The following is a 15,527-nucleotide window of genomic DNA, read 5'->3' on the forward strand; positions in this document are numbered from 1 at the left end:
CTGGCCAGTGGCATCTCTCTCCTGATATATTAACAATGCACTGAACTTAGAAGCCTTCTCTCTTACTTCTTCAGACCTTAACAGGCCTTGGTCTAGAACCAGCTTCCCCCTGTTCTTAGCTAACTCCCACTCATCATCCAGATTTCATAGAGAGTCACTTTCAGTGGGAAGGCTTCCATGGTCCTCTATTAGAAGCCTCTGATTTGTACTCCCACAAGACTCTGTACTGTCCCCAGATGTTTTATCTGATTGCTTTTCCTCCACAGAGGCACAGACATCATCTGTAGAAGTCAGTATTGTAAAACTCTGCAGCTAGCACGATTTCAAGTTTATATACAGTACTCAAGAAATATTTTTGAATGACCAGTCGGATGGTGTATTAGTTTCGTACGACTGCCGTAACACACTGGATGTCTTAAAACAACAAAAATTTATTTTCTCAGAGTTCTGGAAACTAAGTCTGAAATTAAGGTGTCAGCAGAGCCATGCTCCCTCTGAGACTCTGGATAGAATTCTCCCTTGCCTCTATAGCTTCTGGTTGTGGCTGGAATCAATCCTTAGTGTTCCTTGGCTGGTAACTGCATCACTCCAAACTCTGACTCTCCTCTCACCTGGCATTTCCCTCTTCCTATAAGAATACCAGTGACATTGAATTTGGGCCCACCCCCTGACCTCATCTAACTTGATTACATCTCCAAAGATCCTATTTCCAAATAAAGATACATTTACAGTTATAAGAGGTTGGGACTTCAGTATATATTTTAAGGGACACAGTTCAACCCATAACCACTTGGTAAATCAGTAAATTAGTATTTAATTAATATAAGTTATAGACAGAAAAGACTTCTTCTGATTATGATAAAAACTTGTATAGATCTAATCAGTTAATTTGCTTAAATAATATATGTGTGATTGTGTGTATGTATACACACATCCCTTAATTTTTTATATTGTGCAAAAACCCCAGTGGCTAATTATTCCAAATAAAAAATATTGTGTGACTGTGATTTGTCTAAAGCACTCTAAAGACACCTGCCTTTTCCAGATGTAGTTTTTGGATGACAAAAAACGATTTCTTGGCCAACTTGCCAAATACTAAATTATAATCCATCATCATATAAATTCTGTGCTTCTAGCATTTAAAAAATTTAACAACAAATTAAGTTAGTAGTTTTTTTTGTTTTGGTTTGGTTTGGTTTTGAACCTTTAATGAGAAAAGAAATATATCGAGCTCAAGAACACTGTGTTTCATGTGTCACTGGGTCCAGGTTTGGGGATACACGACAGACCTAGCAAACAGGATATACATCAACAAAAACATTCCTGGGTTACAGACTGAAAAACTAGCGCCTGGCACAATTAAGTCTTGGTTTCCTCATCACTCAGCAGCATGTTGGGGATCCCGCAACTGATGGGGAACAGACATCCAGACTCTGGGCACTGCAAGGTGCCCTCCAGCACATCCACCTCCAGTAGCACGTGGTGCATCTGCCTCAGGAATTTCTCATCGTGCTCATACCTTTCATTTGGCCCTTTGGGCACCTCGACCAGATGCAAGGTATCCACCGCCTCCAGAAGCGCCGCCCACTCCACCTTGGGTATCATACGCGCCACGAAGTCAGGGTTGAACTCCACGGGGTTGATGCGGACCTCAGCGGCCTGGAGGCACAGTGGGAAGCCACGGGGACCCACCCCCTGCACATGCAAGCTCAGCAGGTTGTGCGTTAGCAGCTTCATGTCGCCTCCAGTAGTTATTGTTATAGTTAAAAGACAGCAGTGTAACATATCATTTATTCGGATCTCCAAATTCAGGGGATTTTTGTGGCTAAAAGTTCAGTCTTGTCACTTACAGTTCTTTAGACCTGTAATCTATTCTTTACTCTTTTCTTGAAGATGATTCATGTATATATTAGGTCTTTTCCCAAAGCCTCAGATTATGAAAACCAAAGTAAGATGAAGAAAAGCAAATGATGTGCTAAATTATGCCCTAATTTATAGTATGCAGCCATGCAAAAATCAAGAAGGAAATGTAACAAAAAACTCAGAGAAAGTACATTTTTCCTGATTAACATTGGGTAAAAGAAAGTGAAATAGAGATTTATTTTTGTTTTAATTAAAAACTTTGAAAGCTGTGCATTTGGGTAAGTAGTAAATTGATCCTCTTCTCTAATGTTCGTTTCAATTAGTGGTGATATCAGGTGATATCATCTCCAGCTGCCACCCGAAAGGTCCACACTGGCCTCGTTTCAAGCTTAGAACTACTTCAGCAATCTCTCTAAGAAGAATTCTCAGCAGTCCCTCTAAGAATCCCTCATAATCTTTCAGATGGCTATGAGTAAGAATCTATAATGTAGACTAACTTTGTTGAAATAGAAGTTTTAGAGAATGTGAATGTCTATTTCAGACAAGGGGGATTATAGTTGAGTAACTGACCAAGGCACTTTTTCAAATCCCATCCCTTTTAGGTTCTCTTAGAGTTTCAGATTAATTTAGCCAAATACCGGCCTTATTCCTCCCCACCTTTCCCTAAATATGTGTGGCTGCATATTCTTTCGGCTTTAGGAATGGATTGTGTTCCTAAGTTAAACGTCTAAGTAGGAGCCTCTAATTCTGACTTGGTTGGGTGTGCATGTGCGTGCAAGCATACCACCATATGGCAAAAGGCAGAGCTGCTAAAACCATATATAACAAAAAGGAAGCTCTGTTGGCAAATTAATGAACTGAATCTTATACAAGGTACTCACCATACTTTAAATTTACAGGTAATACTGCTGTTATCAAAAATTTCTGCCTTGATGAAGCTTAATTTAGGACCTACAAGTGTATTTGCTGGGCATGGTTCCCCAGGATCAAATAAATATTAGTATCTTAAAAAATCAAACACGATTATGAAAATGCACTAATGTTCTCATTTTCAAAAGCATTTATTAATGAGGAATAAATATAAGTCCTTAGTTAAACAGCTGGAAATGGGGGCTCTGTAGAAGTGGATTGCATTATTGCCTATACCTGTTGTATTCGTGTGAACACACCTCTCCTTCTTCCCTTTCAGTAGACCGTAAAGTGGTGCAGGGCAGCAAGTTGCATTTTTATCTCCATGTTGAGTTAAGTATCCATAAAGTCTAATGCCCAGTGACTACCCAAAGGTAATGAAAAGAAATGAGTTTCCGAAGAGGATCTCCTGTTTTACCAAACCTGTCTCTCTCATTCCATCAATTTCCATGTTGATGTTTGTAAAAACTTGTGGCTAATTACATTTTCATTTCTTCTAAGACTCGGTACACTAATATGTGAAAAGCATTTAAGATCTCCAAGAGAAAGGCATACAAGCAAATAAAAGGGGATATGTCATTTATATTAATGCCTCTGTTAGTATTACTATTGTTTTTTTATTCCCACAGCTATTGGAGGATTGAGTTTCAATGTTGATAAAGCACATAATAACCATCCTGTGTGATAGGAATACTATACAATGATAATTATTTCCTCCCTTGTGCATTATTACTGAGGTTCTTCCTAATCAGGAACTGTGAACTCTAAACTTTTTTCTGCAGCCATTTTATTAAAAGAGCTTCTGGATTCTTTCCCCAATCCACCCCCCCCCCGCCCCCCAGGCTGGAAACAAAGAAACCCAAGCAACTCCTAAAGGCCACTGAAAGGAAAATTAAAAAGACACAGTTTTGTTTGTTTTTTAAGAATAATCAAGTCCACTGTAAATAATAAATAAGATTCAAATTCAAATCCCCTTTTGGGATGATCATCTGGATGTTTTTACTAACTGGCCTGCAGCCATTATTTTCTTGTCCTAGCAGGTTAGAGATTGTTCTGCCATTGTTGAGAAGAAATAAAAATCAGAAAAAAAGAAAAGTTAAGAACTCTTGTGGAGGACTTATACATTACATACCATGTCCTGCCTCTTTCACATGTGCTATTTCCAAGCTAAGTTTGTGAAGTCGATAGGAAGATTCCCAACTGCCAGGCAAGAAAACATTTCAGATTTAGTGCCTGACTTTCCAGTGTCATACAACTATTGAAATAGACAGGATTTTAACACCAACTGCCTGGTTCCTAAGGCGAGGTTCTTTTCTGCATTCCATGCTAATTACTAAAAAGGTGTGAGATTGGCATGTGGGAGTTACACCTTTATGTAAATGCAAATGAAGCACAGCAGAGACTAGAATGTTCTCTGGCCCTGGCAAAAGACAGGAAGCACAAAGGGACAGATCCACTCAGGGCCCATAATTTTAAGAAGCACTGTAATTTTAAGATAATAACAAATATTTAGATATGCTTTTTGTTTCCTAACCAGTAAGTCCTGTCTCCATTCTCTGGCTGGGGGGTGTGTGGAAGTGAGTCTTTGTGATAAATTATTGTGTTTGTGTGTGAATGGATGGAAGGACACATCAGAGATAATGTAATGTTTACTGCTTTGCTATTAGCACAATGGGCTGTCTTTATAGAGTGTAATATTCAAATCTATGCACCAGTGCTCTTTCAAATAGAGAATTTGTTTTCTATCTTCACTTAAAACTATCTTTTATTTTAATTAACAGGAATGCAGTTTAATCAACCATCTTTACAGCGAAGGGAGATTTACAAGCTTATAATACTGTCAGATTCTAGGGTTATATAAGTGAGGAATAGAAAGACAATTTTAGGGAAGAAGTGGATTTTTCTCCCTTCCTCCCTCCCTCCCTTCCATTTTCATTTCTCTCCTTCCTTCCCTCCCTCCCTCCCCCTCCCTCCCCCTCCCTCCCCCTCCCTCCCCCTCCCTCCCCCTCCTCCCTCTCCCTCCCTCTCCCTCTCCCCTCCCCCTGTCTTCCTCCCACTCTTCCTCTCCCTCTCTCAATTCCTCTCCCCTTCCTTCCCTCCCTTCCCCTCCTTGCCTTCCTTGCTTTCCTTTACTTCCTTCTCTCACTATGAAGAAACTGTTCTACAAACTAGGAAGTTTCATTAAGGGTGCGTGATTCCATCTCAGAACATCTATCAGACTCAGACCTATCTGAAACTTCATTCCAAGGGCTCCCAGTGATGTGTGCAACATGTTTTTATAATGGTAGGAGAAAGGATTTGTACATGCATCTGTGGATCAGAATCAGTGGGGTACTGGTGTAACATCCGGCTCTTCGGTGGGAGGTGGGAGGAAATAAAAGATTGAGTAGGGGGAAAACCTTGATTTCTAGCGTTTGCCAAATTCTGAGCTATAACTACTCCCACCATAACCAACTTCAAGGTAATTTTTTTTCCCATTACATTTCATTAGGGCCGTATAAGATGTCATAAGGAATATAGCAGTGATAGGAACCCATGTGGTTTAACTGATATCCACATATGACTTGAGAATATACAATTCAAATAGCTATTGGTTTAATATCCCAGGGTTGTTTCTTCCAAGCAATATTTTCCTTCTTTCCTAAAGAGATGATAATAAATATTCATGACATAATTTAGGAGATATTTTTTATTCTATTACTTACCTCATCACTATTGTTTTGTATAAAACTAGATTTGTGAAAAGACCCAGGATTTTACATTTATTGTATCATCTCCTCTTGGTTTGAAAATGAGATGTTTGTTTTGCTAATATGTTTTCCTGATTAAAAAATTGAGGCAGCAGTCTATTAAAAGTTTTTCTCAAGGCAGTACAATGGCAGGCTAGAAATTTTCAAGTTAAATAGTGGCAATTTCTTAGTTATGTTCATAGACTATTCAAAATTGAGTTAAAACAAATGTTCTTAATTTTTTATGGGTCCAAAACACACTTTTTCAAGGGATGATTTTACAGATATATATGTCTATATAAGTATATAGGCATATACATCTATATATATGTGTGTGTCTTTGTATATGTATATATACATATATATATCTGTGGGGATATACATATGTATTTGTAAAACATATATTAGCTAATGAGTATAGCTTTATCAATTTAAAAATGAGAAAACAAGATATAAGAATCTCATACTCTGCCAGGGAGCTGTGCTCAGCTATAGGTGGTTGATTCTGCATTTTGTATCTTGTTACTTGTAAGTTCTAGGAAGAGAAGAATCCCTTTTCTGTCATGCTTACTGTCAAAATCTGTTTCTATGTAGTGACTATACATAGGACATACTCAAAACAGTTTTCAAAGTAAATACATGAACTCATTAATTTAAAAGATAAGATAGCAAAGTCATGTCTATGCATTTTTTCTATAACAGTGTTTAATTTTAGGCATAATGATTTATTATTTAGGATGCTTAGAAATCGTGTTTACTTAGAAGTGGTTTAAAAGTTCTTTATGGGGCGCCTGGGTGGCTCAGTCGTTAAGCGTCTGCCTTCGGCTCAGGTCATGATCCCAGGGTCCTGGGATCGAGCCCCGCATCGGGCTCTCTGCTCGGGGGGAAACTTGCTTCTCCCTCTCCCACTCCCCCTGCTTGTGTTCCCTCTCTCGCTGTGTGTCTCTCTGTCAAATAAATAAAATCTTTAAGAAAAAAGTTCTTTATAGGCAGATATATATATATAAAAGTTGAAGTAGTTCCTCTTCAAAATAAAAGCCTCCAGATGTTGGAATACCTCCTACATATGTGGACCAGTCAAACTATGCCAAAAGATAATGAGAAGGTCTTATTGCTTTAATTACCTGTATTGTTCTCCAAGGAACTCCCACCTCTGCCAATTCCTACACGTTATTTATTTATTTATTCAGCCATGTATCCACCCAGCTATCCATATATTTAAGAAATACTCGTTGTTCCAAGTACCATTTAAATAAGGGTGATTCCAGAGTAAGCAAGATATCTACAAGAGGTCCTCATTACCAACGAGGTTACTTTAATGACATTAAACTCATACATGAAAGAAATATTATATAGATAGTTAAAATAGGATGATATGACCTCAGAATAACTAGATGACATTATTAGATTGGGCATTTGAGAATGAGATGAATTTAAAGTGAGATCTGAATGACAAGGAAGAACTACTCATGCAAGGATTGGGGGGTAGGGGGTGGAATTTCAGAGATGGCAAACATCTAACATGATGACCCTGAGGATGGCATGACTTTCTTTGTTTCTTGAATAGACCACAGGTTGGAGGATAAAGTGTGAAGAGCAAGCTGGTACAAAATAAGTTTGGAAAGGGAGGCAGGGCCAGATCATGGGGCTTTATAGCTTGGCTAAGGAGTTTTCATTTAATTGTAAATCCAAGAACTCATTGGAGGGCATTCTGCTGGGGAGTAATTGACTTGATTTAAATTTTTAGAGTATTACATAACTGCTGTGTGGAAATGGATTACATATGAAAAGGATAGAAGCCAGTTAGAAAACCATTACAGTAGTCCTGGTGGAAGGTGATGGTGGCTCAGTTATGGTGGTGGTAGTAGAGATGCAGAGGAGATCCTAAACATGTTTTGAAGAGAGAGGGGCAAGATTTGCCGATGAACTGGCTTAAGCGATTGGAGCAAAGGAAATACAGAATTAGAGGGTAACTCCAAAATTTTCATTCTGAGTGACTGAGTGGATGGTATTGACATTTACTAAGATGGACAAGATTGGGAGAAGAGTAGAATTGGAAGGTGAAGTTATTCATTCTTTTGTGGCCGTGTTTACATTTTGAGATGTATATTAAATATCTAAGTGGGAATGTCAAATTCACAGTTATTTACAAATCTTTATTTCATAGGAGAGATTGGGAATGGAGGTGGAATTTTGTATGCCTCTAACATATAGATAGTATTTAAAGCTGGAAGTCTGAATGAGTACTTATGGATAGTAGTGTCTTAGTCAGCCATACCAAAATACCATAGACTGGGTGGGTTAAACAGGAATTTATTTCTCACAGATTGGGAGACTGGAAGTTCAAGATCAAGGCACCAAGAGGGTCATTTTGTCTATTGAGAGCTCTTACTGGGTTTAGATAGCTGCCTTTTTGCTGTGTCCTCACATGGCTTTTCCTTGGTGCATGTGTGTGCAGGAAAGAGAGAGAGAGAAGATACAAGCTCTTTTGTGTCTTTTCTTATAAAGGCAGCAATCCTGTCATGAGGGTCCTCATGATCTCATCTAAACTTAATTACCTCCTAAGGTCCCCATCTCCAAATACAGTCACATTGTAGGTTAAGACTTCAACATGTACATTTTGAGGGGACTCAATTCGGTTCATAGCAGATGGGAAGGAGAAGGGATTCCAAGAGCCCTCTAACATTTACAGATACACTGAGAAAGAGAAGCCCAGCAAAAGAAACTGAAAAGGAGCAAAAGTGAGCTAGAAGAAAACCAAGGAGCGTAGGGTCTGCCATGTGACAGTGGTCTTTAGGATGTTTGGGGAGAAAGAGGTTGAAGTAGTCATTTAAGAGAGTGAGAAATCAAACACAAGGGATTAGGGTGGTTTGGGGAGATGGTTCTCTGTGGAACTTTTTCATTTTTGCTCATCTCACAGTCAGAGTAGCTGACTCCCTTATTGTGGAACTTTTTTTTCCCCCAAGACTATATAGTGAACAACCCTGGGAGATTGATAGTGTCTCTCTCCAGAACAAGGGGCAGATTTGTTTACTGTTTGGTGCAGTAAGAAGAATGTCTCCCTCTAGAGCAAAGGTCTGACAGGCTGACTGCCCATTATAAAATATTCAGGTTCCCTAAGTGCATGGTTTCTCTTCAGTAATGTGACCCACTTGTGTGTGCAGATGTCACCTGGCTCTTTTGAACCCACACAAATGCTGACACTCTGACTATTGCTATTGTCTTAATATATAGTCCTTGGTCTCTGACCCCGATGTCTCACATCTCCTGCCAGCATCAATGAAACAGTGATAGATTAACTTTGCAAGTAGAAGAGGGTAACTTTTCAGGTTCTTCATGGTTCTTCAAAGTGGTAAACAGTTTTGATTGTCTACTTGAGATTGGTGGTTATGGTACCATGTTTTTCTCCAGCAATATTCAATGGTTTTGATGTAGATGCAGGTAGATGGGTTTATGTATTAGGGATTTAATATGAATGGCTTACTGCATGATCACATAGCTCATTTTGAATAGAGTTTCTCACTACTGGAGTGTGCAGACCCAGGAAGATCCATATTTACATTGCCATGTAAAGTGCTGATGAGTGTGCCAGAACATTTAAATCTTTTTTTTTCAAGATTTTATTTATTTATTTGACAGAGAGAGAATGAGAGATAGAGAGCACGAGAGGGAAGAGGGTCAGAGGGAGAAGCAGACTCCCTGCTGAGCAGGGAGCCCGATGTGGGCCTCGATCCCGGGACTCCAGGATCATGACCTGAGCCAAAGGCAGTTGCTTAACCAACTGAGCCACCCAGGCTCCCCTAGTGTGCCAGAACATTTAGATATTTCAAAGAGGCACCAAAATGATAAATACTTTAATCAATCATTTGTCACAACCAATTTTTATATTCTTATGCTTAGATGACATAGTTCATATTAATAAATCAGACCTTATGTGATACCCTAGTATTAATAGTACTTGACTAAACCACAGACCATGGGCTACACTTAATTAATAATAATAGTTAATAAAAAAGTTAATAGAATATCATACATTCTCAGAGCATATAAAGAGGTAATTACTTATTATAGAGACATGTAATGTATCTCTGGTTTATTAGGTTGAAAATCAATAAACATGTTTTTTAACATATTTTTACATGATTTCTTTCACAAATTTTTTAAATTTCTAAATGTTTTTATCATAATTTTTTTTTAAGATTTATTTAGTTGAGAGAGAGCAAGAGTGAGAGCAAGCACAAGTGGAGGTAGGGGCAGAGGGAGAGAAACTCAAGCAGACTCCCTGTGGAGCCCAATGCAAGGCTCAATCACATCACCCTGAGGTTATATCATAAATTTTTAATTGAATTGAGAGAAGTTCCTTTACCACTTGGCTGCTAGTTTCTCTCTTTATAATACAAGGATATTATCCCTATAGAGCAGTTAAGAAGATATTTGTCTGTAAAGCAGTGTAGTGGAAATGATATCGTCTCTGCATGTATGCACACTTGCATGCATATATAATGGACTGAGGGATTCCAAATACTTGGCAATCTGTTTAATCTACAGAGAGTTGTGGAGAGGGAGAGCCATGCACAAATCCAGTCTCTGCTTCTAGGTTTTACTTCCTCTGCTATACTTCCTCTTACCATGATAGCCCCTGATATACATAGGCATCTTCATCTCCCAGATTCTGGTTGGCTGTCTGCATTTGGGTATCAGAAAATTGCTTTCCTTGCCTTCTGAAAGACTCCGTGCTGCTGCAGGCCAGTAAGTATTTATTCCATTCTAGTCTGAATCCTCTCACTCACTCTTAAGTGTGTATTTTGTATGCAGTTCTTTTGCCAGAAGCAACTTTATATTAATACTGAAGTTTTCTAAGGTTTTGGACACCTAAAATGGATCCTGTGTTTGCTGGGGTTCTTTCAATTTGAAGGATCTAGAAGTAGACAAGTAGAGACTTTTAATATTGTGGAAGAATGTCCAGTGTCCTTTTTGAAGAGAAAGAAGGTCCAGAAACCTCCTTTAAAGTCCTCTTTCCTCCCACCCCTTGCTTGTCTCTTCTTCATGTTCAGCAACTACGCCTGACTTGGCAGAGCCTGACAGTAGCCACTAGCATCAGTTATGACAATAGTCAGTGGATTTAAGCTTCAGGGGCAATGTACCAGTGGAATAAATAGAATGTATAATTGTTGCTCTGAGGACCGAATGTGTCTGCACTCTCTATGGGGGTCCTCATTTAAGCCCAACACCCAAAAAAGACAAACATCTAAAGCTCAGCATGGGGTCCCTAAGGCAGGGGGATACAAGCAAAGCATTTTCCTCATAAAATGCAAGTCTTAGGATTTCATGTCACAACACAGCTTTCCCCCTTCTCCAGGTCTGAATCAGTAACGATGGCCCACTGGTACACATGATTCTGTTGGCTCAGAGCACCAGCAAGCTCCAGGGTCATGCCTGATGGGAGACTCACAATTTTTAATATAAGATGGTTGAACCCATTTTTCTTTATCTTATTTCCTTCCTTAAACTTCAGTCAGGCACTTTTTCAAAAAGAGCAAAACTAAACTAAAACTAAACTAAACATTTTGCCTTTAGCATGGTATAAAAGAATACTTCATATTTTGATCTCAAGCAACCATTCTGACCCCATCTTTCCCCTTTTCCCGCTCATTCAGTCTCTAGGCATACCCAAAGAGTTGAGTTTTCTAGAACATAGCCCTCTCTCATAATTCTGTGTCTTGGGATAAAATGTTCCCTCTGCTATGTCCATTTCCACCTAATGAAATTGTACTCATCATTCAAGGTCAAGTATAAATGTCTCTGTGGAAAGTCTTACTGACCCCTACCCTTCCCCTCGTACTCCCCAGGGGTTTTAACTGTCAGCCTGAAAGATCCTGGGGCAGAAATCTGTTTAATGAACTGATAGGTGACAGAGAATGGAATGGAAGAGAGAACCACCAAGTAATTTCTTCTCTTTGCACAGTCATGAAACAAAAATGGAAAAGAACTCATGTTTTACTTGACAAATCATAAATTATCATGAAACGAAGTGAGATATTATGAGCCTTTGGCCTCTGACAAAGTAATAAATGTAAAAAAGAAATATCACTGTCACATGTATACAGATTATAGAAATATATGAGTGTGCTTTTTATAAAATGTAGGGGCCAGTTATAGTAGGCACGTTAATATGTACATCAAGGGTGTTTTTTTTTTTTGGAAGTATACAAATGTGTACACTTAGCTTTAAAAAGGTAAGAGTTGCAAATAGCAAGATGAGAATGCATATTTATGCCATATGGATAATGCATGATGAAGCCTTAGCAATAGCTATCTTGTAGCTTACTTTGGGGGTTATAAGTATCTTCTAAGAGATGGTTCTAATTTGTCCTGTCCAAGGTATTTGCATTTGTTTGTAGCCAAGATGCATTACTTCATGACCTCTAGGATGCAGTAGCTGTAAGTCTCATGGCCCTTAATGCAGTAGAATAGTAATGTTTCTCTATCTGCATGGCACACTGACTCAGCTGGTAAGTGCCTCAGGGACCAAGGGCGGATGACTGTTCCTGTCAGGAAATATTCCCTTGCGCCAGAAAGGAATTACCTGAACACTACAATTCTGGAATTTGTGTCAACAACCGTGAAGGTCAGGGCAATCCTTCGTGTAGATGGATTTCTGTCATCCATACTGAGATGTCTATTTAGTGTTTGTGATGTTGTCAAGCAGTGGTGTTTCATTTGTTTTCCTTCTTGCAAAGACTCAACCAACACCCAGTGATCCTATGATCATTGATTATCAATCACCCTACGATCATCTGAATCCTTCCCGACTAACTTTATTTTTCCTGCTCTATGGTATAAATCCTCTCTTTCTGGCAGGCAGATATCTTTCTTGTCACCCCCAGTTTCTCTTCATTGCTCATGTTGTTCTCAGATACTGAAATGCTCTTCCTTCTCCTTTCTAGATGATCAAGCACTTCCAAGCACCACTGGACCCCATTACCTCCACCTCCATTGACTTCTGGTCAGCCCCACATCTCTTTTTTCTTAAGTCAGTTTGAACTTCTGTTCCTATGAGCCTTTGAGTTTATGCATCTTCTCTCTCTCTCTCTTTCTTTGCCAATTATTTCATTCTGGTCCTTGGTGCTAATTGAGCACATCTAATTAATATCTTAAACTCTTTCAGAACAGGAAACCTGTATTTTGCTTCTCATGTAATCCTTAAGAAACTTCACAGAGGGGTCAAAAATACATAGTGGTGGTTTGATTGGTAAATAAGTAAAATAGGGACTGAGGAAGGTCAGTGGACCATTCTAAGGCCTGGTCTAGGAATGTGGTACCAGGAGAACAACAAGCTACCAAGGGGAGATAAAGTAGACACTGTATATGACAGAGGAATTCAGACTCAATATAGACTTTCCTGTAACTCCCCGTCATTGTTAACATCAGAAATGTTAACAATAACTTAGCTAATATTTTTCATTAAGAACTACTAATACCTTCAAGAGACATAAACCATGTTTCTCCTCTTTCTTTTATTTCTGAAAGGGAAATTGTGGCCAGGGAAAGTTTTTGTAATTGTCCCTTTTGATGGAATCATTTATCCAGTTTATGTCTACAGATATAAAATGTCAGATATGAGATAGTTGCTTAAATTCAGCATATATATAATGTCTATATGAATATATACTCACATATCCAAACTATTCATAACCTTTCCACTAATCACTGAATATTGACAACTGTGTCTCCTGGCTAAAGATCAGTGTAAACATTTCATTTGTTCCATGAAGACTTGGGCCACAATCTTGCCCAGCTTGAGAAGTGCTTCATAACAAACAAGAAACTTTTATAACTCCAGCTAATAGAACTCTTTGCTTTTCCAATTTGAAAATAAAGGATGGCTAATTTTCTCAATGTTGAAAAAAAAAATCTGAGGGAAATCCCCACTGCTGGAGTTTTGCTAGTAATCTTTGGCTCTGCATGAAGTCTCTGGACTCTGTTGCCATCCCTGAAAGTGGCTGTCCTATTCCATCAGTTTCTGGGCAGGGGATCAAACCAGCTATTAGGTGTCTGTTTGCACTGCATGAAAACAAAGTTTAATGTAAAGAAACTTACAACTTTCCTGTGCCTAACCCCTCAGAAGCCTCATGTTGACTGACCTCAGGCATTCTTTGAACTGAAAGGGGGTGGATATCCTGTAGGTCTGTTTGACCAGATCATCTTATCATGTTGAAGTCCTAATGACCATTGCCTGAACATGATGAAGGGATCTTGAATGTGTATATATTATCCTGCTTGTTTATTATTTCCAATCATGGGAGATAGGGTGAATTGGCTATCCTTGTGGTGTAAGGGTTGATAGCTTTGCTGCGTTAATTCTTAGACTTCCTAGGCTGTATAATCTCTCTAAAGAGCCCTTCAGAGTACTTGGCTTTTGAGAATCAATATTAGGCATGATCATTCCTTCTCCCATATGTCAGTGACCTTCAGAGACCACAAAGAGGTCAAATCTACAAGCATCAGATTTCTAAACACATGTTTAGTAGAGAGAATTTCTCTTTCCTGGCTGAGGAATGCTAGCTACTGGTCTGGAGAAAATCTGCTTAGCAAATTGGAAGAGGCCAGAGGATTAAATGCTATTGAGAACCACTTAGCATTTTTCCCCCTACACACGGTATTGTAGCACAGAGCAAAAGAAAATCTTGGTTGTTTTTTGTTTTGTTTTGTTTTCTGTGTTGTTGTTGTTGTTGTTGTTGTTTTGCTTTCACTTATAAATTATTCATTAGACCAAAGAGATAATATGAGAATTTGGCCTCTGAGAAAGAAATAAATGTTTTTAAAATAGAGCTATCACATATGCACAATACAGAGTTATATCAGGCATGTGTTAAAATATGGATCAGGTTTCCAAACATATATTTACATCTATTTTAGGCTTAAAACAAAATTCTATATATATATCTTAAGAGTTTAGTATGGAATATATGAAACAAACCAAAACCATGTTACTTCCTTTGTCATATCATTAAGGCCCCAGACAGAGGTAACTTACTATCATGCATGGTGTGTGGTCTTTCAGATGTCAGTCAGTAGCTGAGTCAACTGGTCTACTGGCCTCTAGGTTGTGGCCTCAGCCAGATTTGGGACAATGGATGCCATGTGACTTGCCTACTACTGCCTCTGATTAGGAAGATCACAGAGCACATGGTCCAAGTCTAGAGTCCAAGCTGCTCTGGCTTTTTAGGAGGAAATATTTCTTTGTTTTCAAAAGGAGTTACCTCTGTTCTAATGTTCCTGGATTTTTATACTAATCTCATAACATATGGTATATGAATAAATCAGAGTCAGTTAAGACTTAAACTCTCTCCGTGCTGCATTATTCTGTACTTATATAGCTTTCATTAACAGCTAGAATAATGGAAACATACAAGAAATGCCTGTTCCTCCTCAGATTATAAGCTCCATGGAGGCAGGGGCCATATTTGCCTGATTCACTGCTATTCCCCAGTATTTCCACTGTGCCTAACACATACCAGGCTCTCAGCACCTCACTGAGTTGAAATGAATTGCAGTGGCAAGGACTGGGTTCTACATCAAATACTGGACAATAATGTTTCTCAGGGGACTTCTCTGGGTCAACACGGACAATGTGATGAAATGTGAGGAACAGTTAGAGTGATTACTTGACCCTGGTCACTGCCTAAAATTTATACTCCACAGCATTCCATACACACTGCATTTGCCTTCTCTTTTCCCAAGTCAACAGATCATACCCATTGAAACACACATTCATGCATGTATGCACATGCCACATTATTATTCCATGAGCATCTGTGTTTGTTTATATTTGTGTGTCCTAATATACAATGAATATTTTTTGAATTGAATTATAGTAAAGGTGTAAAAGATATTTGACTTTCAGCTAGGTTGAAATTGCTTATTAGTTCAGGTATGAGATTTTATCTTATGTTGGGAAACAAAAAGTCAAGTTACTATAGGTCTCTTCCTATATTTTCTCCCTTTTCATTTTTTCTATTAAAT

The 15,527-nt window shown here is 38.6% G+C and overlaps 1 protein-coding gene and 1 pseudogene across 2 annotated transcripts in view; one reads left to right on the top strand and one right to left on the bottom strand.

The window, feature by feature from the left end:
• Positions 1-15,527, top strand: part of NRG1 (neuregulin 1) — a 1,087,163-nt gene that overhangs the window by 514,812 nt on the left and 556,824 nt on the right. The window lies entirely within an intron of this gene.
• LOC114196788 (multifunctional methyltransferase subunit TRM112-like protein pseudogene) lies at positions 1,360-1,737 on the bottom strand (annotated as a pseudogene).

This window comes from Eumetopias jubatus, unplaced genomic scaffold (genome assembly GCF_037043125.1).
Source record: "Eumetopias jubatus isolate StellerSeaLion01/CBP00866 unplaced genomic scaffold, mEumJub1_p1.0 scaffold_2, whole genome shotgun sequence".
Classification (NCBI taxonomy): domain Eukaryota; kingdom Metazoa; phylum Chordata; class Mammalia; order Carnivora; family Otariidae; genus Eumetopias; species Eumetopias jubatus.